The sequence below is a fragment of the Bos javanicus genome, chromosome 2 (assembly GCF_032452875.1).
Source record: "Bos javanicus breed banteng chromosome 2, ARS-OSU_banteng_1.0, whole genome shotgun sequence".
NCBI classification, from domain to species: domain Eukaryota; kingdom Metazoa; phylum Chordata; class Mammalia; order Artiodactyla; family Bovidae; genus Bos; species Bos javanicus.
This window is the reverse complement of record NC_083869.1, coordinates 100,516,548-100,540,303: the sequence shown is the minus strand read 5'-3', so window position 1 is coordinate 100,540,303 and position 23,756 is coordinate 100,516,548. Positions and strand designations below refer to the sequence as shown.

Sequence of the window (23,756 nt, the reverse complement as noted above, 5' to 3'; positions counted from 1 at the left end):
AGTTTTGTGACCTATGGGATATTTCAGAATAGGGAATCAAACTCAAGTGTGTTGATTGCATTCCATCATTCTCCCTGGAAGTTAGTTCCTTGGTTGACACTTTCTAATAAGGAATACCCTTGTAAAGACGAAACAAATGACACACCCTAGTAAGATTATTCCTAGGATGAATGCTAGAAATAAGCAGGTGAACATCTGAACACTTCCCAGTTCTTTCTTTTCATGTCTTGCAAGGGAGACGCCAGAGAATCATTATCTGTTTCCTGTCCTCAAAACAGATCCCCCTTATTGAAAAACTGAGTGACAAGCAATCTGGCCTATCCATATGACCATATTGTTTTCATCCCCTAATTAGCCTAGTCCTCGCTGTGTTGATGAGGAAACAGATGCATGAGGCAGCAAATTACCTTCATCTCTGCTCGGAACAACAACAACAAAAAGACACAGCACTAAATTGTCTCATTTGAACTTGTGCAGTTCAAATGCAGTAAAGTGGAAATATTCGAGAAGGGAATGTTGCTTTTAAAAACATGTTTTCTTTTCATTTAAAAGTCATCACAGAAGAGGGATTTGAATTATAGGAAAACGGCAACTTTAGTTGGAAATGCTGCTACTGCTACTGCTAAGTCGCTTCAGTCATGCGACCCCATAGATGGCAGCCCACCAGGCTACCCCGTCCCCGGGATTCTCCAGGCAAGAACACTGGAGTGGGTTGCCATTTCCTTCTCCAATGCATGAAAGTGAAAAGTGAAAGTGAAGTTGTTCAGTTGTCTCCGACTCTTAGTGACCCCATGGACTGCAGCCCACCAGGCTCCTCCATCCATGGGATTTTCCAGGCAAGAGTCCTGGAGTGGGGTGCCAAATGATTACTCCTTATTAAAAGACTGATAGCCAGTTGGTTCATTAATTGACATGTGGATAAATAGAGATAAATGTAATGTTTGTGTTCCTGAGGGCATGCTGCATGTTTATCTTCCATGCCTCGTTCTCAGTCAAATTAATTGTAACGGCTCCTTTTGGATTCTTTACCTGATTACATTGGAGGTGTAATTTTGTATCCCTATCAAAGTGGCAGAAGTATAGGGAGGAAAAGTGTAGGGGGCAGCTAATGGGAACCAAATTGCCTGAGAGACAGTCTTTCAGCTCAGGTTTTTGACTTCCAGTTAGAACTCTGTAATGCTCTGTTATGCTATGTTATTCATATCTCTGTCATTTCCAGACTCAGAGTTTTGAGGGGTTATCATCATTCGTTAAGGTTTATTGGATACTTGTAAGTTGACAAACATTATATTTTTGTACATGGATCATCTCATTCAATCTTTATAATTACACTATAACAGGTACCATTGCTGCACCATATTTACAGGTGAGGAAACTGAGGATTAGAGATGTAGAACATAGAAACCCACATTCCCAAAGCCATCCTAAAAATGCAAGCAGAAGCAGACAAATAGTTGGTTAAATAGGACCCTCACAATTGAGTCTAGACTTCTCAAGTGGTGTCATCTTTAGGCTTTGTTTCACGAAGAAGTTATTCTCGGAGAGTTGTCTTACGCACATGTGGCAGTCTTCAAGGGATGTACACAAAATAATGTTTAAAGCTCTCTGGGTCTGAGGTAGGAAAATATTTTTTATGGTTTCTAGTTGTATATTTCTAAAACTTGCTAATTTGTGTTAATGCATTTGTGAGGAAAGTCGTGTTTATTCTTAAAATTGTGGGCTTCCTGCATTATTTTCCTCAAATTCTCAGATGTTCAGTAGGGTCTTTAGGGAAGAACTCAGACGTGCAAAGCCACATATACCCAGCAGAATGCTTCTTAGAAATCTTTAGAGACATCTGTCATACTTGCAGGATAATGGAGTGAAATTTGAAGAACTGTGAGTCAGGCTAGCCAGCATAAAGTATTGTTTTAAAGAGGGCAGAATAGAATGAAAATAATAATATTTATTTTCAGGGTACATATATTTTAGAGTCTTCGAAGTTTCCATGCCATGTGTCTACAAAGTATTACTATCCAATATTAATTTGACAAATTAGTTTTGGGGGCCCACCATCTCCCAGGTATATTGGAGATAGAATGTGAAAAAGATTAGACATGATTCCTGACTCAAAGTGTTCAGTCTTGGAAGGAGATGAATTTTATTAATTTATATCACTGGAAGTTGTAAATTATAAGCTTCTAGTGCTAAAAAAGAAAAGTACAAACAGTATAGTGATGTGTGTATAGGGGGGTTGGCTTATTTTAATGTATGGGGCCAAGTAATTTTTCCCAACCTTATTAATGAAGTAGTATCTGAGCTGAAATCTGGAGGATGCAGACAGAATAATTGTTGTAGGTCCACAATCTGATTTTTATCTTTATAGATCCTTCCAGCTTCAGTGCAGAGAATGCATTGGAAGAAGTCAAGAGAACCTGTTAAAATAGTTCAGGCCAGAGACGAACCATATCTGACTGAGTAGGAGTGAAGAAGGAACTAGGGAGAAGTGGGTAGATTCAAAATTGATAATATAAGTCACTATTTTTATTTGATAGTTTTTTTGTTTTGAAAACACTAATTCATGAGACCAAAAAAAAAAGCAGGGTTTTCCTATGCCTCTTTTCATTTTCTAGTCATTCATACAATAAAACTTGATTGTGTGTTTTCTGTGTGTTATTGACTATGTGAGTTGCAGAGTAATTCCTACTTCCTTGCTATGAGCTCAGAGAAGAAAAGAACAGGTAATAATACAGTCTAGTAACTGAAATAATTGAGTTATTATGGGAGAGCTTAACCTATCTTAATTGTGCAGCAAAGGCTTGTTTGAGGAGGTGGCACTAGGAATGAGTATTTGAGGATTTGAGACGTTCTCAACAGAGGAAAAATGAGAACAAAGACAAGAAATGAGAAATTTCATGGTACATTTAGAGGCTATCACACAGATTTTACAGAGGATAAAGAGCACGGGAGGCAGAACTGGCTACATAATTTGCAGGTCCCAGTGCAAGAAAATATGCCAGCAAATTTGGAAAACTCAGCAGTGGCCACAGGACTGGAAAAGGTCAGTTTTCATTCCAGTCCCAAAGAAAGGCAATGCCAACGAATGCTCAAACTACCGCACAATTGCATCTCACATGCTAGTAAAGTAATGCTCAAAATTCTCTAAGCCAGGCTTCAGCAATACGTGAACCATGAACTTCCAGATGTTCAAGTTGGTTTTAGAAAAGGCAGAGGACCAGAGATCAAATTGCCAACATCCACTGGATCATGGAAAAAGCAAGAGAGTTCCAGAAAAACATCTATTTCTGCGTTATTGACTATGCCAAAGCCTTTGACTGTGTGGATCACAATAAACTGTGGAAAATTCTGAAAGAGATGGGAATATCAGACCACCTGACCTGCCTCTTGAGAAACCTGAATGCTGGTCAGGAAGTAACAGTTAGAACTGGAGATGGAACAACAGAGTGGTTCCAAATAGAAAAAGGAGTATGTCAAGGCTGTGTATTGTCACCCTGCTTATTTAACTTATATGCAGAGTACATCATGAGAAACGCTGGGCTGGAAGAAGCACAAGCTGGAATCAAGATTGCCAGGAGAAATATCAATAACCTCAGATATGCAGATGACACCACCCTTATGGCAGAAAGTGAAGAGGAACTAAAAAGCCTCCTGAAGAAAGTGAAAGAGGAGAGTGAAAAGGTTGGCTTAAAGCTCAACATTCTAAAAACAAAGATCATGGCATGCGGTCCCATCACTTCATGGGAAATAGATGGGGAAACAGTGTCAGACTTTATTTTGGGGGGCTCCAAAATCACTGCAGATGGTGACTGCAGCCATGAAATTAAAAGAGGCTTACTCCTTGGAAGGAAAGTTATGACCAACGTAGATAGCGTATTCAAAAGCAGAGACATTACTTTGCCAACAAAGGTTCGTCTAGTCAGGGCTGTGGTTTTTCCTGTGGTCATGTATGGATGTGAGAGTTGGACTGTAAAGAAAGCTGAGTGCCAAAGAATTATGCTTTTGAACTGTGGTGTTGGAGAAGACTCTTGAGAGTCCCTTGGACTGCAAGGAGATCCAACCAGTCCATTCTGAAGGAGATCAGCCCTGGGATTTCTTTGGAAGGAATGATGCTAAAGCTGAAACTCCAGTACTTTGGCCACCTCATGCAAAGAGTTGGCTCATTGGAAAAGACTCTGAATATGGGAGGGATTGGGGGCAGGAGGGAAAGGGGACGACAGGATGAGATGGCTGGATGGCATCACTAACTCGATGGATGTGAGTCTCAGTGAACTCCGGGAGTTGGTGAGGGACAGGGAGGCCTGGCGTGCTGCGATTCATGGGGTCGCAAAGAGTCAGACATGACTGAGCGACTGAACTGAACTGAACTGAACTGAGTGCAAGAAAATGCAGGGCTCTGTGTTAAAAAAATTACAGTTTCAAGATGGTGACACTAGACTGGAGAAGCATGGGACACTTCCACGCAAGCTGTCTTGTGTGTCCCTGATGGCCTGATGGGAAGTGCTAGAGGAAAGCTTGAATTTGGGGTAATAGAGGAGAAGCAAGAATTAAGAAGATTCTCAAGTCTTCTAGTTTGATTCTGTGAGAGATGTTGATGCCACTGACAGAATCTGGAAGAAGAAGTCTGGCCAGGTGTCAGGGAATGGCGGTGAGTTTACCTTTTGACAAGTTTAAGGTATTTTTGGAATTTTCTATTGGAAATACCTTACCAGCAGTCCTGTGAACATAAGAACTTAAATTTCTAGGGAGAGGTCAGGGCTGGAGAGTTTTGTGGATGTTAAACTCATGAGAATAGATGGCACATACTGACCCTGAAGCTCAGGGTAAGTTATTGCCTTATCACGGGTTGTTTCTTTAGCAGCTGGAACACCATACCATGGTGGCCATTCCAGTAATATGAGCATCAATTAAAGCTTTTCTCTGCCAGCACAATATGAAGTTAATACCATTGTGAGACAAGCACAGACAATGTCTTTCAGTAACCAGAAAATTAGCTACTTTGAAACTTATTATTCTCGTTTGCCTCTTATATTAATATGTTTTAATTAAATGAGCATTTTGTTGTTTAGTTGCTAAGTCATGTCCAACTCTTGCAAAGCTCTTCAGTCCATGGGATTTCATAGGCATGAATACTGGAGAGGGTTGCCATTTCCTTCTCCAGTGGATCTTGCCAACAATGAACTATTTGCCGGTGTACCATATTTATGACATTACTGAGCAAACACTCTAATAAATCACTGTTTTGCCTGTATTTGCCTGTTCTATTAATCAACGTTTCCATCACCTGTCTTTAATTTATTGTCCTCTATATTTGGGCAATTAAATGGAAATATTGCTATCACTAAAATAATTGAAAAACGTGTTTATTTTGTATTTCATGGTTTTCAAACTCTTATATTGTTTTATGTTAAGTGTTGAAGTGTCATTTAAGGAAATTTCTAGAACTGTTTTTTTTAGCTACTATAAAGTGTTTATCAAAGCTATCTCTTTTATTCTATTCAGAATTAGCATGAAAATAAAAATACTTCAGTTTCCTGATGTCATGAAAGATTTGTTTTTTCACAGTAATAAGAGCACTGCATGTATTTTAATAGATACTATTTAACTAATCCAAGACTTTATCATAAAATCTTATTAGATGTTCTTTATGCACTCTGAGAGTAGGAAATATTAAACAAATGATAATTCTGTTATTAGTAAGCTACAGTTTTGTCCGTATATCAAAAGTAATAAGATAGTTTTATTCCCAAATTACAAAAAAATGGTAATTATTTAGAGTAATCAGTAAATAGTAATCTCATTACTCTATCCATTATGCTTAAGTATACTCCATGGTTAATAACAATTGAAAAAGAAAATTAAAAACTAAATAACAATGTCATTATATAGTATGCTACACAAAGCTAGTTACTATGCTATGGGAAAAATCTATTTCATGTTTTTGTTTTCTACATTTAATTACACATTTTTCTAGAATCAGTGCCCAAATCTCATGATGTAAAACAAATTTTCACTTTGTCAAATGCATTTAGGGATCTATTATGAACCTCTGCCACATTTTGGAAAATGGCAAGTGTAGAAACCTGTTTTATGTGCTTGCTTTGACAGAGAGGATAAATAGAACATTAGTCATCTTGTTTCTCCATTGCTGTTTTTATTCAATATATTCAGTAAGAACAAATCATATCCCCTGAGCCTGTCAGAAAGAAAATGGAATAATTTTAATAATTATTAATTATTAAAATAATAATTTTAATTTAAATAATTACCATATTCTCAAGTAATTAGTGATGTTTCATGTTGATGCTTAATAAATTTTTGTATATACACAGAACAAAAGTAAAGGCTAAGTTGATAGGCCTGTGACTTTTTATCTACCTGTTTCAGTAAGACAATATATATTTTATTCTGTTACCAACTTTCTTAACCTTAAGAATACCTTTATTTTCTTTTATACTAAACTACCATGAAAAGCAAGTTAATGAAGTAACAGTGTTTGCAAGAAATTGTTTGGAGTACAAGAATTTTTAAAATTCTAATAAAACCTAGGTGCAGAAAAATATTTTCTAATATATAAGCTAATATTTATCAAATTTATTGCCTCTATTACCTGTCTTCTAGTTCCGTTCCACTCAAGGTGGTACACAGACTGGTGCTGGTTTCTTATAAATAAGTACACAAATTGAGAGTAAGCATTTCGGAATTTTTATACCAATTTAAAATTGCTATGACATCCAAGTGAATGATCATTTTTCAGGTAATTAATTTTTTCTAGTAATTATATAATTTTAAAGTATCATAGAGTGGCAGTTTAAAACTAAAACAACCAGCCTATTTCTTTAGACTAGGTAGTAAGAGAAACACTGCTCTCTTCATTTATATATTTTCTACCTTTCAGGACTTGCCTTCATTAACAATTACTTAAAGTAGGTGATTTTTCAGTGGAACTCCAGATGTCTCAAATTTTCACATTCAATACTTTTCTTTATTTTCTGCTTATTTATTTATATGGAGTAAGAGAGGTTAGGAAGCAGTAGTGCAAAGGAAAGAAAGATTTTAGAGCCAAGTAGATCTGGATTGAAGTGAGCTATACTGTGATTTCTACTGTGAAATCCTGTGCAATTTGTTTGCACTTTTGGAGCCTCTGTTTCCTTAAGTGTACAATGGAGGGAGTAATGCCTACATCAAAAGTTAGTTGTGTCAATATACTTAAGGTTTTCAGTGCATTTTAGCTCCCCCTCTTTCTCTTCAGTAGGCAAGTTGAATAATGAATACTTTTATGGATATATATTTTATAATGTATTATACCTATTTATTAAACTCACAATTGATAGTAACTTATTTTGTGAGTATATTTCATTGACATATATTAGCTTTGGCATGATTACATATTATGCAAATTACATGTAGTTATGAGATAATAGATGTTTGATATACAAATGGATTTCCTGATTTTTATAACAGAAGTAGACTTGCTCACTTAAAGTAGTCAAGTTTCTCAGATGCCAGTAAGATTGTCTCTAATTCAAATGAGAGGAGGTGATGACAACAGGTGTTAACACCTCTCTTTTATCTTTGTTAACTGTCTGGATAATTGGATAAATGTGTTTTAGATTTATTATTGGCTATCACTACAAGAAAAAAAACGTAATTTGTAAATTATTAATATTATTAATACTGCTAGAATATGTATATATATATATAATTTTAAATAAACTCTAGCAGTGGTATTACCTTTAATAAATGACCAGTAAAATAATTTATGTATGTAAAATATGTAAAATAAATGAAATATCTTTATGATTTCTGCTCCAATTAGACAGCAGTGACAACAGTAATAAGTGAAAAAGGAACAGATCATTTTAGAAGTGACTGTGCTGTGCTATGTGCTAAGTCACTTCAGTCATGTCCAACTCTTTGTGATCCTATGGACAGAAGCTGGCCAGGCTCCTCTGTCCCTGGGATTCTCCTGGCAAGAATACTGGAGTGGGTTGCCATTTCCTACTCCAGGGGAATCTTCCTGACCCAGGGATCAAACCTGCCTCACTTTTGTCTTAAAGCATTGTTAGGCAGGTTATTTACCCCTAGCACCACCATGGAAGTCCTACATATTTCATTTATATCCCAGTAACAATTTATTTTAAACAATCTGGTCCTTATATTCAAAAGAAATGAAACAGAATGGCAGCAAAGAAGTATTTGGATTCTTGTGCTATGTGTATATATATATATATAGATAGATAGATAGATATAGATATATACTAAGTTTGCATGCACGCGCGCGCACACACACACACACACACACACACACACACACATAGAGCTTCCATGATGGCTCAGATGGTAAAGAATTTACGTGCAATGCAGGAGACCCAGGTTCCATCCCTGGGTCAGGGAAGATCTCCTGCAGGGAGGAAATGGCAACCCACTGCAGTATTCTTGCTTGGAGAATTCCATGGACAGAGGAGCCTGGCGGGCGACATTCCACGAGGTCACAAAGAATTGGACACAGCTGAGCAGCTAACACTTTGACTTCACTTTCATACACTTACATACCACTGTATACACACTCACACACACACACCCCAAATATACACCAATAGACACAATGGAATAGTAATCTCTTATGAGAAAGAAGGAAATCCTGCCATTTGTGAAAACGTCGATCGACCTTGAGGGAGGTCCATCAAGGTCCATCACTTTATGCTAAGTGAAATAAGCCAGATGGAGAAGGACAAATCCTGTCTGATGTTACTTATCTTTGGAATCTTAAATAAAAGTGGAAAGAAAAAGCATAAAAGTCAAATTCAGAGCATTAGAGACTAGAAAACTGTGTTGCCAAGAGCTAGGGGGAGACTGGTCAAAGGGCACAAACTTTCAGCTACAAGATAAATAAAGTCTGAGAGTCTAATGCCAATATGGTAACTATAGTTGGTAACACTGTATTATATAATTAAAATTTGCAAAGGGAATGGAATTTAAATGTTCTTCACAAATTTTTAAAAAAATATGTGTGAGGTGATGAAAGTGTTAATTAACTGGATACTGTGAATCCTTTCATAGTGTATTCATATATCTAATAACCATGATGTATACTTTAAATAGGAGAAGGCAATGGCACCCCACTCCAGTACTCTTGTCTGGAAAATCCCATGGACAGTGGAGCCTGGTAGGCTGCAGTCCGTGGGGTCGCTAAGAGTCGGACACGACTGAGCGACTTCCCTTTCACTTTTCACTTTCATGCATTGGAGAAGGAAATGGCAACCCACTCCAGTGTTCTTGCCTGGAGAATCCCAGGGACGGGGGAGCCTGGTGGGCTGCCATCTATGGGGTCCCACAGAGTCGGACACGACTGAAGTGACTTAGCAGCAGCATACTTTAAATACTTTATAATTATATTTGTCAAATATACCTCAAAAAAGTGAAAAAAAAAGTTTTCTACTGAAATAGCTCGGTTATTTCTTTGTAGAGGAGAGAAAAGACTGTTCTGGGAAGCAAAATTGTTGCATTGGAAGATTTCACACTGGTTTCAGTGTTGATGTTGTACTAGCGGTAGTAATAATAGCAAGAGTAAGACAAATTTGTAATTGTAATGGATTGTTATATTTCTATATTAATCAGGAATTTTTCAGAACTATAAGATGCAATCTTATATTAGTCAACAATATGAAACTGGAATGTAAATTATTTAAAATCATCTGTTTAATATGACTATATCAAGTTTACCTACTTTAACCCTATGGTAAAATTAAATATTAGCTTATTTTTCTGTTTGTAGTCAAGTTAATCAAATATTAATACCCAATTCTACATATTTATTAAGTGTATTGGTACATAATATAAGTTATTTTTTAACTGGAGGAGTACAGAACCAATCTTTGTTTACAGATTTTCAGGTTTAAAATATATTCTCACCTTTGCTACTTAAATTTAAGGTAGCACAATAGATCAGACCTGGGTGTTCATTGGAAGGACTGATGTTGAAGCTGAAACTCCAATACTTTGGCTACCTGATGAGAAGAGCGGACTCATTGGAAAAGACCCTGATGCTGGGAATTATTGAGGGCAGGAGGAGAAGGGGACAACAGAGGATAAGATGGTTGGATGGCATCACCCACTCAATGGACATGGGTTTGGGTGGACTCCTGGAGTTGGTGATGGACAGGGAGGCCTGGCGTGCTGTGGTTCATGGGGTCGCAGAGTTGGACACGACTGAGCGACTGAACTGAACTGAACTGAATATAACCTGTGCCATATACAAAAATCTGGTCTAGGCCAAGTGTAGAATTTCTCATCTTTCTATATAAAATATCCAGATTACTTATAGGAGAGAGTCGATAATCTAATCTATTATACTATTTTGTTTATGAATAGTAACATCATTTACATGTGAAATGAATGGGGTTTCCCTGGTGATTCAGTGATTAAGACTCTGAGCTTCCACTGGAAGTTCCTCATGCAGTAAGGTGTGGCTAAAGAAGAAAAAAATTAAACAAAAACAAGAGCTTTTATTTGTAACTGCTGCTTTTTACCAAAGTGATATGTGTTCCTTGACCTAAATTTAGAGCATATAGTTCCTAAAAAAGAAAGACATTAAAATAATCTATATTCTCTTCTCCTAGATTGTTAACCTTTGGATGTATGTCCACAGAGGGTTCCAATTACTCATCTACTGGAACAGCAAGGGCATATTTGGGCCTCAGAGATAAATGAATCTAAAACTAGATTATTGCTACAAACCACTCGTCTAATTTTTTATCTATCTGTCCTTCTCATTCGTGGTAGTGTTAGTCTCCCAGATTAACTTTTCTCTATAGAGTGGAATCATAATTTTCACCAGCTTTCAGGCCTGTATTTTCTAAATTTTGCCATTCAAATTTCTTACTTTTTCTTAATACCAGCTGGAAAATCTCCAGGGAATGTCTCTGATTGGCTCAGGTCTCATTATTTTTAAAACCTATTGTTAGAAGGATTTAGAACTGTGATAAGCAACCCTTGCTTGAATCACATAGTTGGAGTAAGTAGAAAATAGTTCCCCCAAATAAGACAGATATTCATCTACAGTGGAGTCAGTGGTGATGAGCCTATGATTTGGGTGAAGCACAGAGAATCTGGCCCCATACCCTGGCTGAATGTGTCAGAAAATAATTTTTACTTTCATTGAAACAGTATAAGGATTTAGAACTGGACTGAGGAGCCCGGCGGGCTACAGTCCATGGGGGTAGCAAAGAGTCAGACATGACTGAGTGACTAACACACGTACACACATATCTTGGTCTGGAGCAGGTAACAACAAATCTTACAATGATAGACTTAAACTCTGCTCACAAGAAATTTACAATCTACTTGTAGAGGTATAACAAACATACCTAAAACAAAAAACAATTTATTGTAAACATATGTGGTATTGCAGACTATATGTGCAGTTGAATTTCAGAGAAGGCCATGATTGGTATGAACAACAGTCTTCTAAAGTTCAGTTTGGCTTAACCTAAGGTTACTGTATTGAAATAAGTAGACCTAAAGAAAGCTGGTGTTCCATCCAGAAAGAAGAACATAGAGAACATATTAGAAACAAGACTAAACGTAGGATGTGCCCCAAACCTTAAAACTAGTTCACTGTAGGGTTAGAAAGGTTGAAAGAAAACAGTTGAGTATCTATGGTGAGACTATGTTATGGAAGGCATTGAGAATCTGAATACATGTATATTTGTTAAAAACAGGAATATGCAAATCAATACATTGGTCTCGAATTTGAGATAGTATTTTCCCAAAACCTTAAAAATGTTAATACCATTAACAGATCTGCAAAGTATCTATCTGTGCAAGATTGTCTTTGGAAAGCAGTAAGCTGGGAAATGAGAATGTGCTAAGCATAGTCGAAAACCAAGACACATGAACATCTCTTTACGACTGCCATTGGGCTTCCCTCGTGGTCCAGTGGTAAAAAATCTGCCTGCCAATACAGGAGACACAAGAGACCCGGGTTTGGTTCGATCCCTGGGTTAGGAAGATCCCCTGGAGAAGGAAATGGCAATCCACTTCAGTATTCTTGCCTGGGAAATCTCAGGGACAGAGTAGCCTGGCAGGCTACAATCCGTGGGATCACAAAAGAGTTGGACATGACTTAGTGTCTAAACAACAAAAAACTGCAACTAACAAGTGACAGTCATTTTGCTTTGAAGTAGAAGTTGCAGTCAAAAAGTGGCAATAATATATATGTAGTATAGTTGTAGGGGCAAACATTAAATGAAAATTTACCATGTAAAGAAAGTGAAAGTTGCTCAGTCCTGTCCAACTCTTTGTGATCCCATGGGTTGTAGCCCTCAAGACTCTGTCCATGGGATTCTCCAGCCAATAATACTGGAGGGGGTTGCCATTTCCTTCTCCAGGCTATCTTCCCAACCCAGGGATTGAACCCAGGTCTCCTGCATTGCTGGCAGATTCTTTACCATCTGAGCCATCAGGGAAACACAAAAGAATATAACTGTATTTGATTATTGTCCCCAAGTGTTTCCAAGTGCCTAATTCTCTGAAATCATACTATTTTGAGAGATACTCATATACAAAAAATGGATAATAGTTTAATTTTGGGAACTGATGTACTTTTGACCCTAAATATTCAAAGCATTATTTTATGCTGCATCTATAAATAGTAAGATGATGCTTATTATAGTAGTTAGAACACTATGATGTTATCAGTTGAAAAATGCCATTATTATATGAAAAATTGAAAAGTGAAAGTATTATTTATTCATATGTAGACTTTAAAAAGTTCTTCCTTAATTAAATGATATGAAGAATACTATTTATTGGATGTTTGTTTTTTTATTTTTTTTTAATTGAAGAATATTTGCTTTATACTGTTGTGTTGGTTTCTGTTGTACAACCAAGTGAATAAGCTATATGTATGAGACATTACTTTGCCAACAAAGGTCTGTCTAGTCAAGGCAATGGTTTTTCCAGTGGTTATGTATGGATGTGAGAGTTGGACTGTGAAGAAAGCTGAGTGCCGAAGAATTGATGCTTTTGAACTGTGGTGTTGGAGAAGACTCTTGAGAGTCCCTTGGACTGCAAGGAGATCCAGCCAGTCCATTCTGAAGGTGATCAGCCCTGGGATATCTTTGGAAGGAATGATGCTAAAGCTGAAACTCCAGCACTTTGGCCACGTCATGCGAAGAGTTGACTCATTGGAAAAGACTGTGATGCTGGGAGGGATTGGGGGCAGGAGGAGAAGGGGACGACAGAGGATGAGATGGCTGGATGGCATCACTGACTCGATGGACGTGAGTCTGCGTGAACTCCGGGAGTTGGTGATGGACAGGGAGGCCTGGCATGCTTCGATTCATGGGGTCACGAAGAGTCGGACACGACTGAGCGACTGAACTGAACTGAACTGAACTGATACATATGTCCCCTCACTCTGGGGCCTTCCTCCCACCTACTCCCCTTCCTTCCCACCCATCTAGGTCACCATAGAGCACCAAATTGAGCTCCCTGTACTATTCAAATTGAGCTCCCTATTCTCACCAGCTACTGTTTTACACATGTCCATCCCAATCTCCTCATACCAGACAGAATGGCCCTCATCAAAAAAATCTACAACAGTAAAAGCTAGAGGGAGTGTGGAGAAAAGGAAACTCTTGCACTGTTGGTGGGAATATAAATTGATAAAGCCACTATGAGAAGGAGTCTGGAGATTCCATCTTTTTTTTTTTAAGTTAACTATTGAAACAGTTAATATTTTGGAAAAATAAGTGATTCCTTTGGTAATCTACACATCAGCATTGACCTACTGATGTAATGGAGAGAAAATAATTGTTTTCCTAAGAAGAATCAGTTGTAACCATTGATCAGTTTTTTAAACATTGCTAATATGGCAAGTAAGATTTTAAGGACTCTATAATGTTTAAATGGTTACATTGAATTTTAAGTTATGTTAGATTTTTTAACTCCCTTTTTAACTGATAGTTTTCAGGCCTACCTTCAAAAAAAAGCAATCTATTATCGAATGATGATAAAATAGTATGCAGTTTCAAAGAACAACAAAATCACTATTGACAATGTAATATTTTTAAACTTCTAGAATTCTGTAGTAGTTTCTTTAACATTGTTATAAAGTGTTTTATTTAAAAATAATAAACACAGGAATTTTAGGATGTTTTAAGTACCTTTAGGGTCTGTAGAAGTTGGTAGGTCTGGTTCTTGTATCTAATCGCACTTAAAATTTTTAGTTATCATTTCTTTGCCCTTGGTTGGTTGAATATGTTAATAGTATTAAGCTGAACTTACTATTGTCAGAACTCGAGAAGTAGCAAAATTAAAACCACCAAATCAATAAATAGTATTTATTGTAAGTTTATAGTAAAAGTTTACTCTGCATTTAAGAACAGTTTGCAAACTGGAAGCTTTCAAAAACAAAAACTAATGTAAATCATAGGGATGTGAAGTTTTACACAATAGCTTATAAAGTGAAATGAGGAAGTTGTTAACCTTTGCAGTGATTGGTTGTTATGATGGGGATTTCCAGAGATCAGGGGATTGGTTAAAAGTAATTATCAGTTTTAGGAAGATGACTTGTTTCTTTTATGATTGTCTGAGAATTTACATTTGCATTTACAAGAAATAACCTAAGTAAAGTTTCACTTATGTTCACGAAATAAGCTAAATTCAGTTTTGCTTACGTGGCTTAAGTGGTTTTGTCTGCTCAGTGTATTCTCAAGTCCAGTCTCTATTTTAGATTTAATGTTAACATTATTATATCAATCTTAAATGAGATATGGAATTTAAAATACAAGAGATAAATGATTGTGGCAAGCTAGGCTAAAAAAGAAAATGTAGTAGAAAAAAGAGAGTGATAAAAAGTCTGTGTTGGACACACATGCTGCTGCTAAGTTGCTTCAGGCGTGTCCGACTCTGTGCAGCCCCAGAGACAGCAGCCCACCAGGCTCCCCCGTCATCGAGAATACTAATTGAAGTACAGTGGTAAAAAGCACAAAACTATTTAATAGTGTAGTAATGAAGCCTGGAGAAGCAGGAAAATAGGAAGTGATAAAAAGACTCTGATTGAGTCAGATAGTTATGGGTATGGGCTAGACCTCAAGTGATTAACTTTGATATATGGCTTTTCCTTTTAAATGTTTTCATGATCCTGGGTAAAAAGATCCTGGTAAGTTTTTCAAAGGGTTGTTTTTAGGATGCATTTATAAGAAAGGGCCTAAGTGAAGTTTTCTTATCTTCATAAGCTTATGTTCATGCATAATTTATGGGAAAACACTTTATAAATTAAAAAGAGACATAAAATATAATCATGTTCTATTTCTACTTCATTCATTCAATCAATAGGTAGACTGTGACTATTGCTGTATATTTTCCCTGTTAGCTTATTCATATTAGCCTTTTCCAGAAAATTTCAATTAAAATCAGTCTTAGGAAGTTTTCAGGGATTAACCTTAGCAATTTTGATCATGCCATTACTTGTGGTTCTCTTCATGAAATTATAATGTTTTAGAGATGAAAAGGAAGTAAGAGGGTCATTTAGTTCAATTCTCTCACTTTAAAATGAGAAAACAAGCCCAAAGAGGTTAATATAAATGGTGGACTGTGAACCAAAGCATCTTATTTCCTAGCCTCCCTGTTTTCATTCTTTGACATTATAATACTCTTTGCTTCACTTTTACATTTAAGCATGTGACTTATCACAGAGCTAAATGGTGGCAAGATTAGATGAGAACCTGGTTTGGTTGACATTTTAAAATTGTTAATATTTCCAATAGTCTGCTGGTTCTCAATTTGCACTAATTTAAATGTTGCTTTCTAATATTTTTTCTTAGCCACATATTGCCCTTTTTCAGTACTTCAATGAACTTTTACTAATTAATTTAAACAAATATTTTGACTTCCTGTGCTTAGTCACTCAGTCATATCCGACTCTTTTCATGCCAAGCTCCTCTGTCCATGGGGATCCTCCAGGAAAGAATACTGGAGTGAGTTGCCATGCCCTCCCCTGGGGGATCTTTCCAACCCAGGGATTCTTTACCTTCTGAGCCACCAGGGAAGCCCATTTTGACTGCCTACTATGTGTAAAACATCATTGCTGTTTGCAAAAATAGTTTTTAATTGACCACTGCTTGTTCTGAGAAAAGAAACATTTAAAATTCTAAAGGCTACTAAAACATGATTTGGGCCAGAAGGACTCAAAATGTCCTTCTAGGAAACTGATATAGTTGCCTAAAATGTATAGTGTATTTCTAGGTTGGTTTGAATTACTACTTGACAGGAATGGGTGTGTTTATAAGCAGAACTCCTTCAAAGTATGTTTGAGCCTTAAAATGTGAAAATGATTATAGAAAGATGAATTCCCCAAGTGATTATCAGGCTGCTAAACTGATAACTACCATGATGAATTATAAAAATATTAATCTCAGAAATGCCATGAAAAAAAAAACACAAAACTGTTGTTACCTATTTATCAATATATAGAACAACAGCAACAATCCTAAAATGACTGCAAAATGATTCTACTGGAATGGAACTTTGTTTGAAAATACTCTCTTACTCCTAAAAACAGAAAGAGAAATTTCAGTATAATAAATTTATCTATCTGGATGTAGAAATATATCAGTGTTTTTGGAAGTTGGTAAAAAATCTACTTAAAAATATGAGACAATTGTGGAAAAAGTAGAACAAAATAGCCTCCTTGATTTCCATGTAATAATTAGACATTTCAATCATTCCTAGCTAAGATGATTGGATTGCAGGATAAGAAGGGGAGTCATTATTTTGAGACTTCCTGGGGTTACTGATACCCTCTCATGCATACCTAATCCTTGTCAAATCACTCCAACTAGTTAAGTAGAGGAGGCAGTTTCTATATTCCACCTCCAGTGGTGTTGGCTGCTGATCGACAGGTATCGTGTACAGAGTATATCATTGGATAAGAGCAAATAGGAAATTGTTCTACCTCAGTGAAGCTTTCAATGGCAATTAACCTTCCCCTTATTTCTCTATGTTTAATATCTAGAGAAGTTGATTAAGCTCAAATTTAAAATTTCTCAATGTCTTTGCATGTATCATAGATGGGCTGGTAATTCTGCAGTATGAAACAGGGAGCAATTAATCACCTTTTGAATTGAGTCCTGTAGCTGATTGAATGAGACTGGCTGGGAACACACACAAAATAATTAGTTTGTGCTTCTTATGTTGTCAGTATTGGGATATCATATGATTTTACCACATATGAGAATATTAATGCAGAATAATATTTTGAATCTTTTGTTTTTTTCCCTATCAAATAGACTTATTCATGTATAAAGTTTAATATCTAAAAATAATTTAGAAATTCTATGACAGATAAAATAAATTTACCATTAATAACAAAAAAAGTCAATAATGTGATTAGTATATGGCCCAGTTATATATACATGTATATTTAAACATATATATGTTTTATTACCAAAGATTGTCACCGTGACTTCCCTTAGCTAACTTAGGTTGTATATTATCTGGAAAGAACTGCCTGAAAGTGAGACTGTGGAAATAGTTTGTGCAAATCTAGTACCATTCAAGAAAAAGTTAACTCAAAGAACATGAACTAATGATGCCCTTATATATGAAGATCAAGGCATTTTGATATATGACCCCAAACCATTCTGATACATGGTACCAAACTTCATTCTGTACAAACCTACCAGTCAGACTTCTGATTTTGCTTAAAACAGTTTTATACTTTGGTCATCTAGAAAAGCAGATTTATGGGTGAAAATATGGAGATTGTAGTAAGTGACTAACTGCAAAAATGAATGTGTCTTATTAGTTTGCAGCCATTTAAATGTCTGTACTATCCCTGTGTTACACAACAGATCTAAAGATGAATAGCATTAGTTCTCTCTTTAAGACACTCATGAATTTTTTTCTTTTTTTCCCTATTTCAATTATCTGTTGCTTAAACTGGGAAGCTTTGAATCATATTTGATTTTTCATGTCTCCTTCTTGTCTTCAAGTTTAGTAATTTTGTTTCTATATTTTTTCTCCTCCGCTCAGTTGCTTCCCTCCCTTTTGTTTTCTCAGCAGTTGCTATCTGGAAGTATTGTGATAGTCCTTTATTTCCAAACTGGACCCTCCAGCCTCTGCCCTGAAGCCCATTTCGCAGACTTTGCCAATGAAGACCTGAATGTGGACTCTTGCACTAAAATCCTCCACTGCCTGGATAGGAATCAAGTACAGACTTCTAAGAACAACCTAGGAAGTCCTTCACAGCCTGTCTGTATTTTTGCTTTTCAAAGATTCATCGTCCTCTTCATCCATACTTGATTCCTATATTATGTGCCTGCTGGGTTATTTGGTTTTCTTCAACAAATTTCATCTGTCATAGAATTTCTAAATTAAACTTTCTCAACTGTATACCCTCGTTGCTCTTCCTCTTGCTCTATCACTCTTCACCAGGTGTTTTGTTCAGATGTTTGCATACATCTCAGTTCAGTTCAGTTCAGTCGTGTCTGACTCTTTGCAACCCCATGAATCTCAGCATGCCAGGCCTCCCTGTCCATCACCAACTCCCGGAGTTCACTCAGACTCACGTCCATCGAGTCAGTGATGCCATCCAGCCATCTCATCCTCTGTCATCCCCTTCTCCTCCTGCCCCCAATCCCTCCCAGCATCAGAGTCTTTTCCATTGAGTCAACTCTTCGCATGAGGTGGCCAAAGTACTTGAGTTTCAGCTTTAGCATCATTCCTTCCAAAGAAATCCCAGGGCTGATCTCCTTCAGAATGGACTGGTTGGATCTCCTTGCAGTCCATGGAACGCATACATTTCAAAACCCAGCTAAAAATACACTGCGTATCATTCACTTTTCCTGATTTCCCATTCCCAAAAGTAAATGAATTTTGCAGCCGTTGAATGCTACTTTGAAAAGCTGTTATGGTATCACACTTATTTGTTGTAACCTTTCTCTCTTGCTCACACTCATTTGCTTTCTGAATGTTTCTGCCTTATCTTATATACGGTCAGCACACGACAGCGTATGCAGCACACAGTAGCTGTTCTTAAGTCGTTTGATCATGTCCGACTCTTTGCAACCCATGAACTGCATCGTGCCAGGCTTCCCTGTCCTTCACTGTGTCCCAGAGTTTGCTCAAACTCATGTCCATTGAGTCACTGATGCCATCCAACCATCTCATCCTCTGTTGACCCCTTCTCCTGCCCTCAACCTTTCCCAGCATCAGGGTCTTTTCCAATGAGTCAGTTCTTCTCATCAGGTGGCCAAAGTATTGGAGCTTCAGTTTCAACATCAGTCCCTCCAATGCATATTCAGGGTTGATTTCCTTTAGGATTGACTGGTTTGATCACCTTGCTGTCTAAGGGAATCTCAAAAGTCTTCTCCAGCACCACAATTCTTAACACCTAGTAGGTATCCAGTAATTTTTGTTAAAATAAATTATTACATAAATGACTTTGGGAGTCAAAATAAGAAGAACAATTGATGATTAGTTCCCATTACTTTATGGTATAAAATAAAAGATAATTATATAATGAATACTTTATATATAATAAATAATAATGTTATTATACCTGAATGATTAAAAAAGACTCAGTGGTATTCCTAGAGTGCTCTGTGGAAAAATTGATGTTGCCAATATTCTATTTTTAAAATAATCTTCAGGATCAAAACTTTCATTGCTTCAAATATTTCTGGCCAAAGAAAACATTTTTCAAGGGAAAAATTGTTTGAGCTAATTGAAAAATGTTTAATGTGGTGCTTCCCTGGTGGCTCAGATGGTAAAACGTCTGCCTGCAACATGGGAGACCCAGGTTCGATTCCTGGGTCGGGAAGATCCCCTGGAGAAGGAAATGGCAATCCACTCCAGCACTGTTGCCTGGAAAATCCCATGGATGGAGAAGCCTGATAGGCTATAGTCCATGGGGTCGCAAAGAGTTGGACAGGACTGAATGACTTCACTTTCACTTTCAAGCCTTATTATACCAAAGGCTGACAGGTAGTGATTTAACAGTATTAATTCTAGAGATATCAAAGTAAAATTATGAAGAAAGATGTTAAAAGTAAGTAAAACTCATCATCACTTTGGTGTAAAGCTTGGGGTATCCTTTTCTGAGAGAATACTCTGTGTGGTAACATATCTAGGAAGATTTAACAAATCTTGCAATGGTCGAGAAGGGAGGAGTTGAAGTGATTTAAAGGACAATGAACATGGTTGAGTAAATAAAGACGAAACCACAGAACATTCATGTACAGAAATGTCATTTGATTCAGTTCAGTTCAGTTCAGTCGCTCAGTCGTGTCCGACTCTTTGCGACACCATGAATCGAAGCACGCCAGGCCTCCCTGTCCATCACCAACTCCCAGAGTTCACTCAGACTCACGTCCATCTAGTCAGTGATGCCATCTAGCCATCTCATCCTCTGTCGTCCCCTTCTCCTCCTGCCCCCAATCCCTCCCAGCATCACAGTCTTTTCCAGTGAGTCAAGTCTTCGCATGAGGTGGCCAAAGTACTGGAGTTTCAGCTTTAGCATCATTCCTTCCAAAGAAATCCCAGGGCTGATCTCCTTCAGAATGGACTGGTTGGATCTCCTTGCAGTCCAAGGGACTCTCAAGAGTCTTCTCTAACACCACAGTTCAAAAGCATCAATTCTTCGGCGCTCAGCTTTCTTCACAGTCCAACTCTCACATCCATACATGACCACTGGAAAAACCATAGCCTTGAGTAGATGGACCTTTGTTGGCGAAGTAATGTCTCTGCTTTTCAATGAAGGATTCTAAAATTTTAATTTTAGAATTGTGTTTGGATTATTCATGTTTTATGATTTTAAAATAAATTCAAATATATTTGGAGCCAAAATGTAAAGACACCATCTGTCTCTATTAATTTAAAACAGTTAATAGTTTCAAGAATTATGTATACACACATTTAAAAATATTTCCTTTGTGAAGGATCATTAAAGGATAGTGTACTATGCTATTTTGAGGTAACCCTACCCTTTGAAGTTAGTATAATGAAGATCATTACACATCTCTCTGAAAATTTCATTGACATGCCTATAAGAATTGAATACTGTAATGAACTGAACTAAATAGACTTTGGGCACAGTTATAATAAAATCTTAAGGCATGTACAGTAGAATATGTAAAATATGGAACATTTAGCTCTTAAAAAATAAATGCCATTATAATTGATTTTGTTTTCTAGTTAAAAGGAAAAGTAGAGTTTACAGGTACTTTCTGATAACATTGTAGAGTACACTACCAATGATTATCTTTTAATTTTGTGATTATGTATATTTTTTCAATGCTTTGACATAAAGTGAAAAATACATTTTTGTCCTAAAAATCCTGTAAAAATTGTATTCTTTAAGTATAAATAGCTATACTTTTAATGTTATTTTAGTTTTGAGTTAGTTCTGCATTTTAAAACTCCTAACAGAATATTTGTTTCTTAACCTTCACAATTAATCACCTCAGTATTGTTTTTTATTTTTTTTTAATAGAAGAAGATAACTAATGAAAGAAGCACTGTGGTATTTATAAACAGCGGATGCAGTCTTTTTGTACTTAAGAACAATCAGTTGAGAATATAATTCTGTAATGATTAATCAGCTCTTACAGATTTCTGTTTCTTCTACCTGTCACTTAATCTTATACCCTATTTATCCCATCAGTATTTGTACTTCAAAAATACTTTACACTTATTTAAGGCATGCCATATTTTCTAACAGCTGTGATACAGTTTTTTTTGTAGTTATTTAAAAACTAAATATATAGAGGTTATTGTGAATGTATATTTCATTATTATTCTTTATACCAATTTCATCTTATGTTAGCAGAAATATTTTGAAACTGTTTCTTGGAATTACATTTTCTTTCGTTTCAAAAGGTTGCTAGAAAATGAATCAGATTTAATAAGGACAAAACACTAAAGATTAGTGTTTGCTCTAAAAAAGAGTGTATGCTCTAAAGAAAGTGTATACTACAGTTTACTTTAAAAAGCACTGTTTTCTCAAGAGAAAAATATTTGTACTTATTTTTCCCTGATTCTATTTTCCCAGTTCTCCTTCAAGGGTAAAATAAGCTTGAATTTTTACCCAAAAAGAAAAACAACTTGGGGAAAAAGCCACTGTATTGAAGACTCATGAGGGCAAGGATGATGTCTGTTTTTTCTTTCTTGCATAGTATCCAGAACCTAGGCTTCCCTGGTGGCTCAGTTGAAAATAATTCATCTACCAATGCAGGAGATGTGGGTTTGATCCCCGGGTCAGGAAGATCCCTTGGCGAAGGAAGTGGCAACCCACTCCAGTATTCTTGTCTGGGGAATGCCATGGACAGAGCAGCCTGGAGGGCTATGGTCCATGGTGTCTCAAAGAGTCGGACATGACACAGAGACTGACCACACAAGCACATACTCCCAGAACCTAGTATGGTGCCTTAAATATAGTAAGCACTCAATAAATATCTGTCAATAAATAAATGAATAAGTGTTGTACTTTTAACAATATATTCTTTTTTGGTTCTTTTATTTTTACAACATAAAAACAAAACTGGTATTCTCTGTTGCTTTGTAACTAAAATTTCTAAAATTTGCACTTTTTAAATTCATTTCTCTCTCCAATAAAGTTTTAAAAAACATGGCCTTTGAGGTTTAGAATTTTCTCTTTACTCTGGTTTTATGTTTTACCCACAGTCTTTTTCCTTCTCTCGTAACTTTGGTAATGGAAACCAGCGGGAATTTTATACCCTGGTACATTTTTTTCTTTCAGAAGAAGAAATTTAAAATGCTGAAATGAAACAGTCACTTTCTCATTCATTTCCTCTCTTGCTTCATTTCATATGGTCAGCAAGATATGTGGCTAGTAGCTCTTGTTATATTGAGAGTTCAGATACAAGACAGTTTTATCATTATGGAAAGTTCTTTGGATGTCTCAGAGCTAGAGACTGATACCCTCTATAGAGATGACCAGAGTGGAAGGTAGTGCAGGGTTAAGAAGATGATATAAATTTAACATTTTGAGTTTGAGATGCCTGGGTATATCCATGTGGTTAAGTAGCTAGGCACATGAGTCTATAATGTAGGGGAAAGATCAGAGCCCAAGATAAAGATTTGGACATGGGTGATAATTAAAACCAAAAGAGTATATGAAATCACCTAATGAGAGGAGGGAAGGATATCTAATGGGTGATTGAAGCTACACATCCAGGGAAACACACAGGGTGTTGGAGAATAAGCCCTTGGAAGTGATCAGATTGTCAGAGGTGGGAGAAAAATGAGGAATTAACATAATGTGAAAATAGTTCCTTACATTTTCATGAATAAAGTTAAGTCTTCAATGTCAAATATGACAGCAGGGTACATTAAGTTGTGGTTAAACTCCAAAGGTCCATCTAGTCAAGGCTATGGTTTTTCCTGTGGTCATGTATGGATGTGAGAGTTGGACTGTGAAGAAGGCTGAGCGCCGAAGAATTGATACTTTTGAACTGTGGTGCTGGAGAAGACTCTTGAGAGTCCCTTGGGCTGCAAGGAGATCCAACCAGTCCATTCTGAAGGAGGTCAGCCCTGGGATTTCTTTGGAAGGACTGATGCTAAAGCTGAAACTCCAGTACTCTGGCCACCTCATGCGAAGAGTTGACTCACTGGAAAAGACTCTGATGCTGGGAGGGATTGGGGGCAGGAGGAGAAGGGGACGACAGAGGATGAGATGGCTGGATCGCATCACTGACTCGATGGTCGTGAGTCTGAGTGAACTCCGGGAG

General features: G+C 36.8%; 1 protein-coding gene and 1 long non-coding RNA gene across 7 annotated transcripts in view; both read left to right on the top strand.

The window, feature by feature from the left end:
- Window positions 1–23,756, top strand: part of ERBB4 (erb-b2 receptor tyrosine kinase 4) — a 1,283,620-nt gene that overhangs the window by 67,275 nt on the left and 1,192,589 nt on the right. The window lies entirely within an intron of this gene.
- LOC133228408 (uncharacterized) overlaps window positions 1–23,756 on the top strand; it is a 44,375-nt gene that overhangs the window by 4,576 nt on the left and 16,043 nt on the right. Inside the window, exon 2 of the long non-coding RNA XR_009730194.1 lies at window positions 28–23,756. This exon is cut by the window's right edge and continues 16,043 nt beyond it. This is a non-coding gene — a long non-coding RNA (uncharacterized LOC133228408). The remainder of the gene's footprint in view (window positions 1–27) is intronic.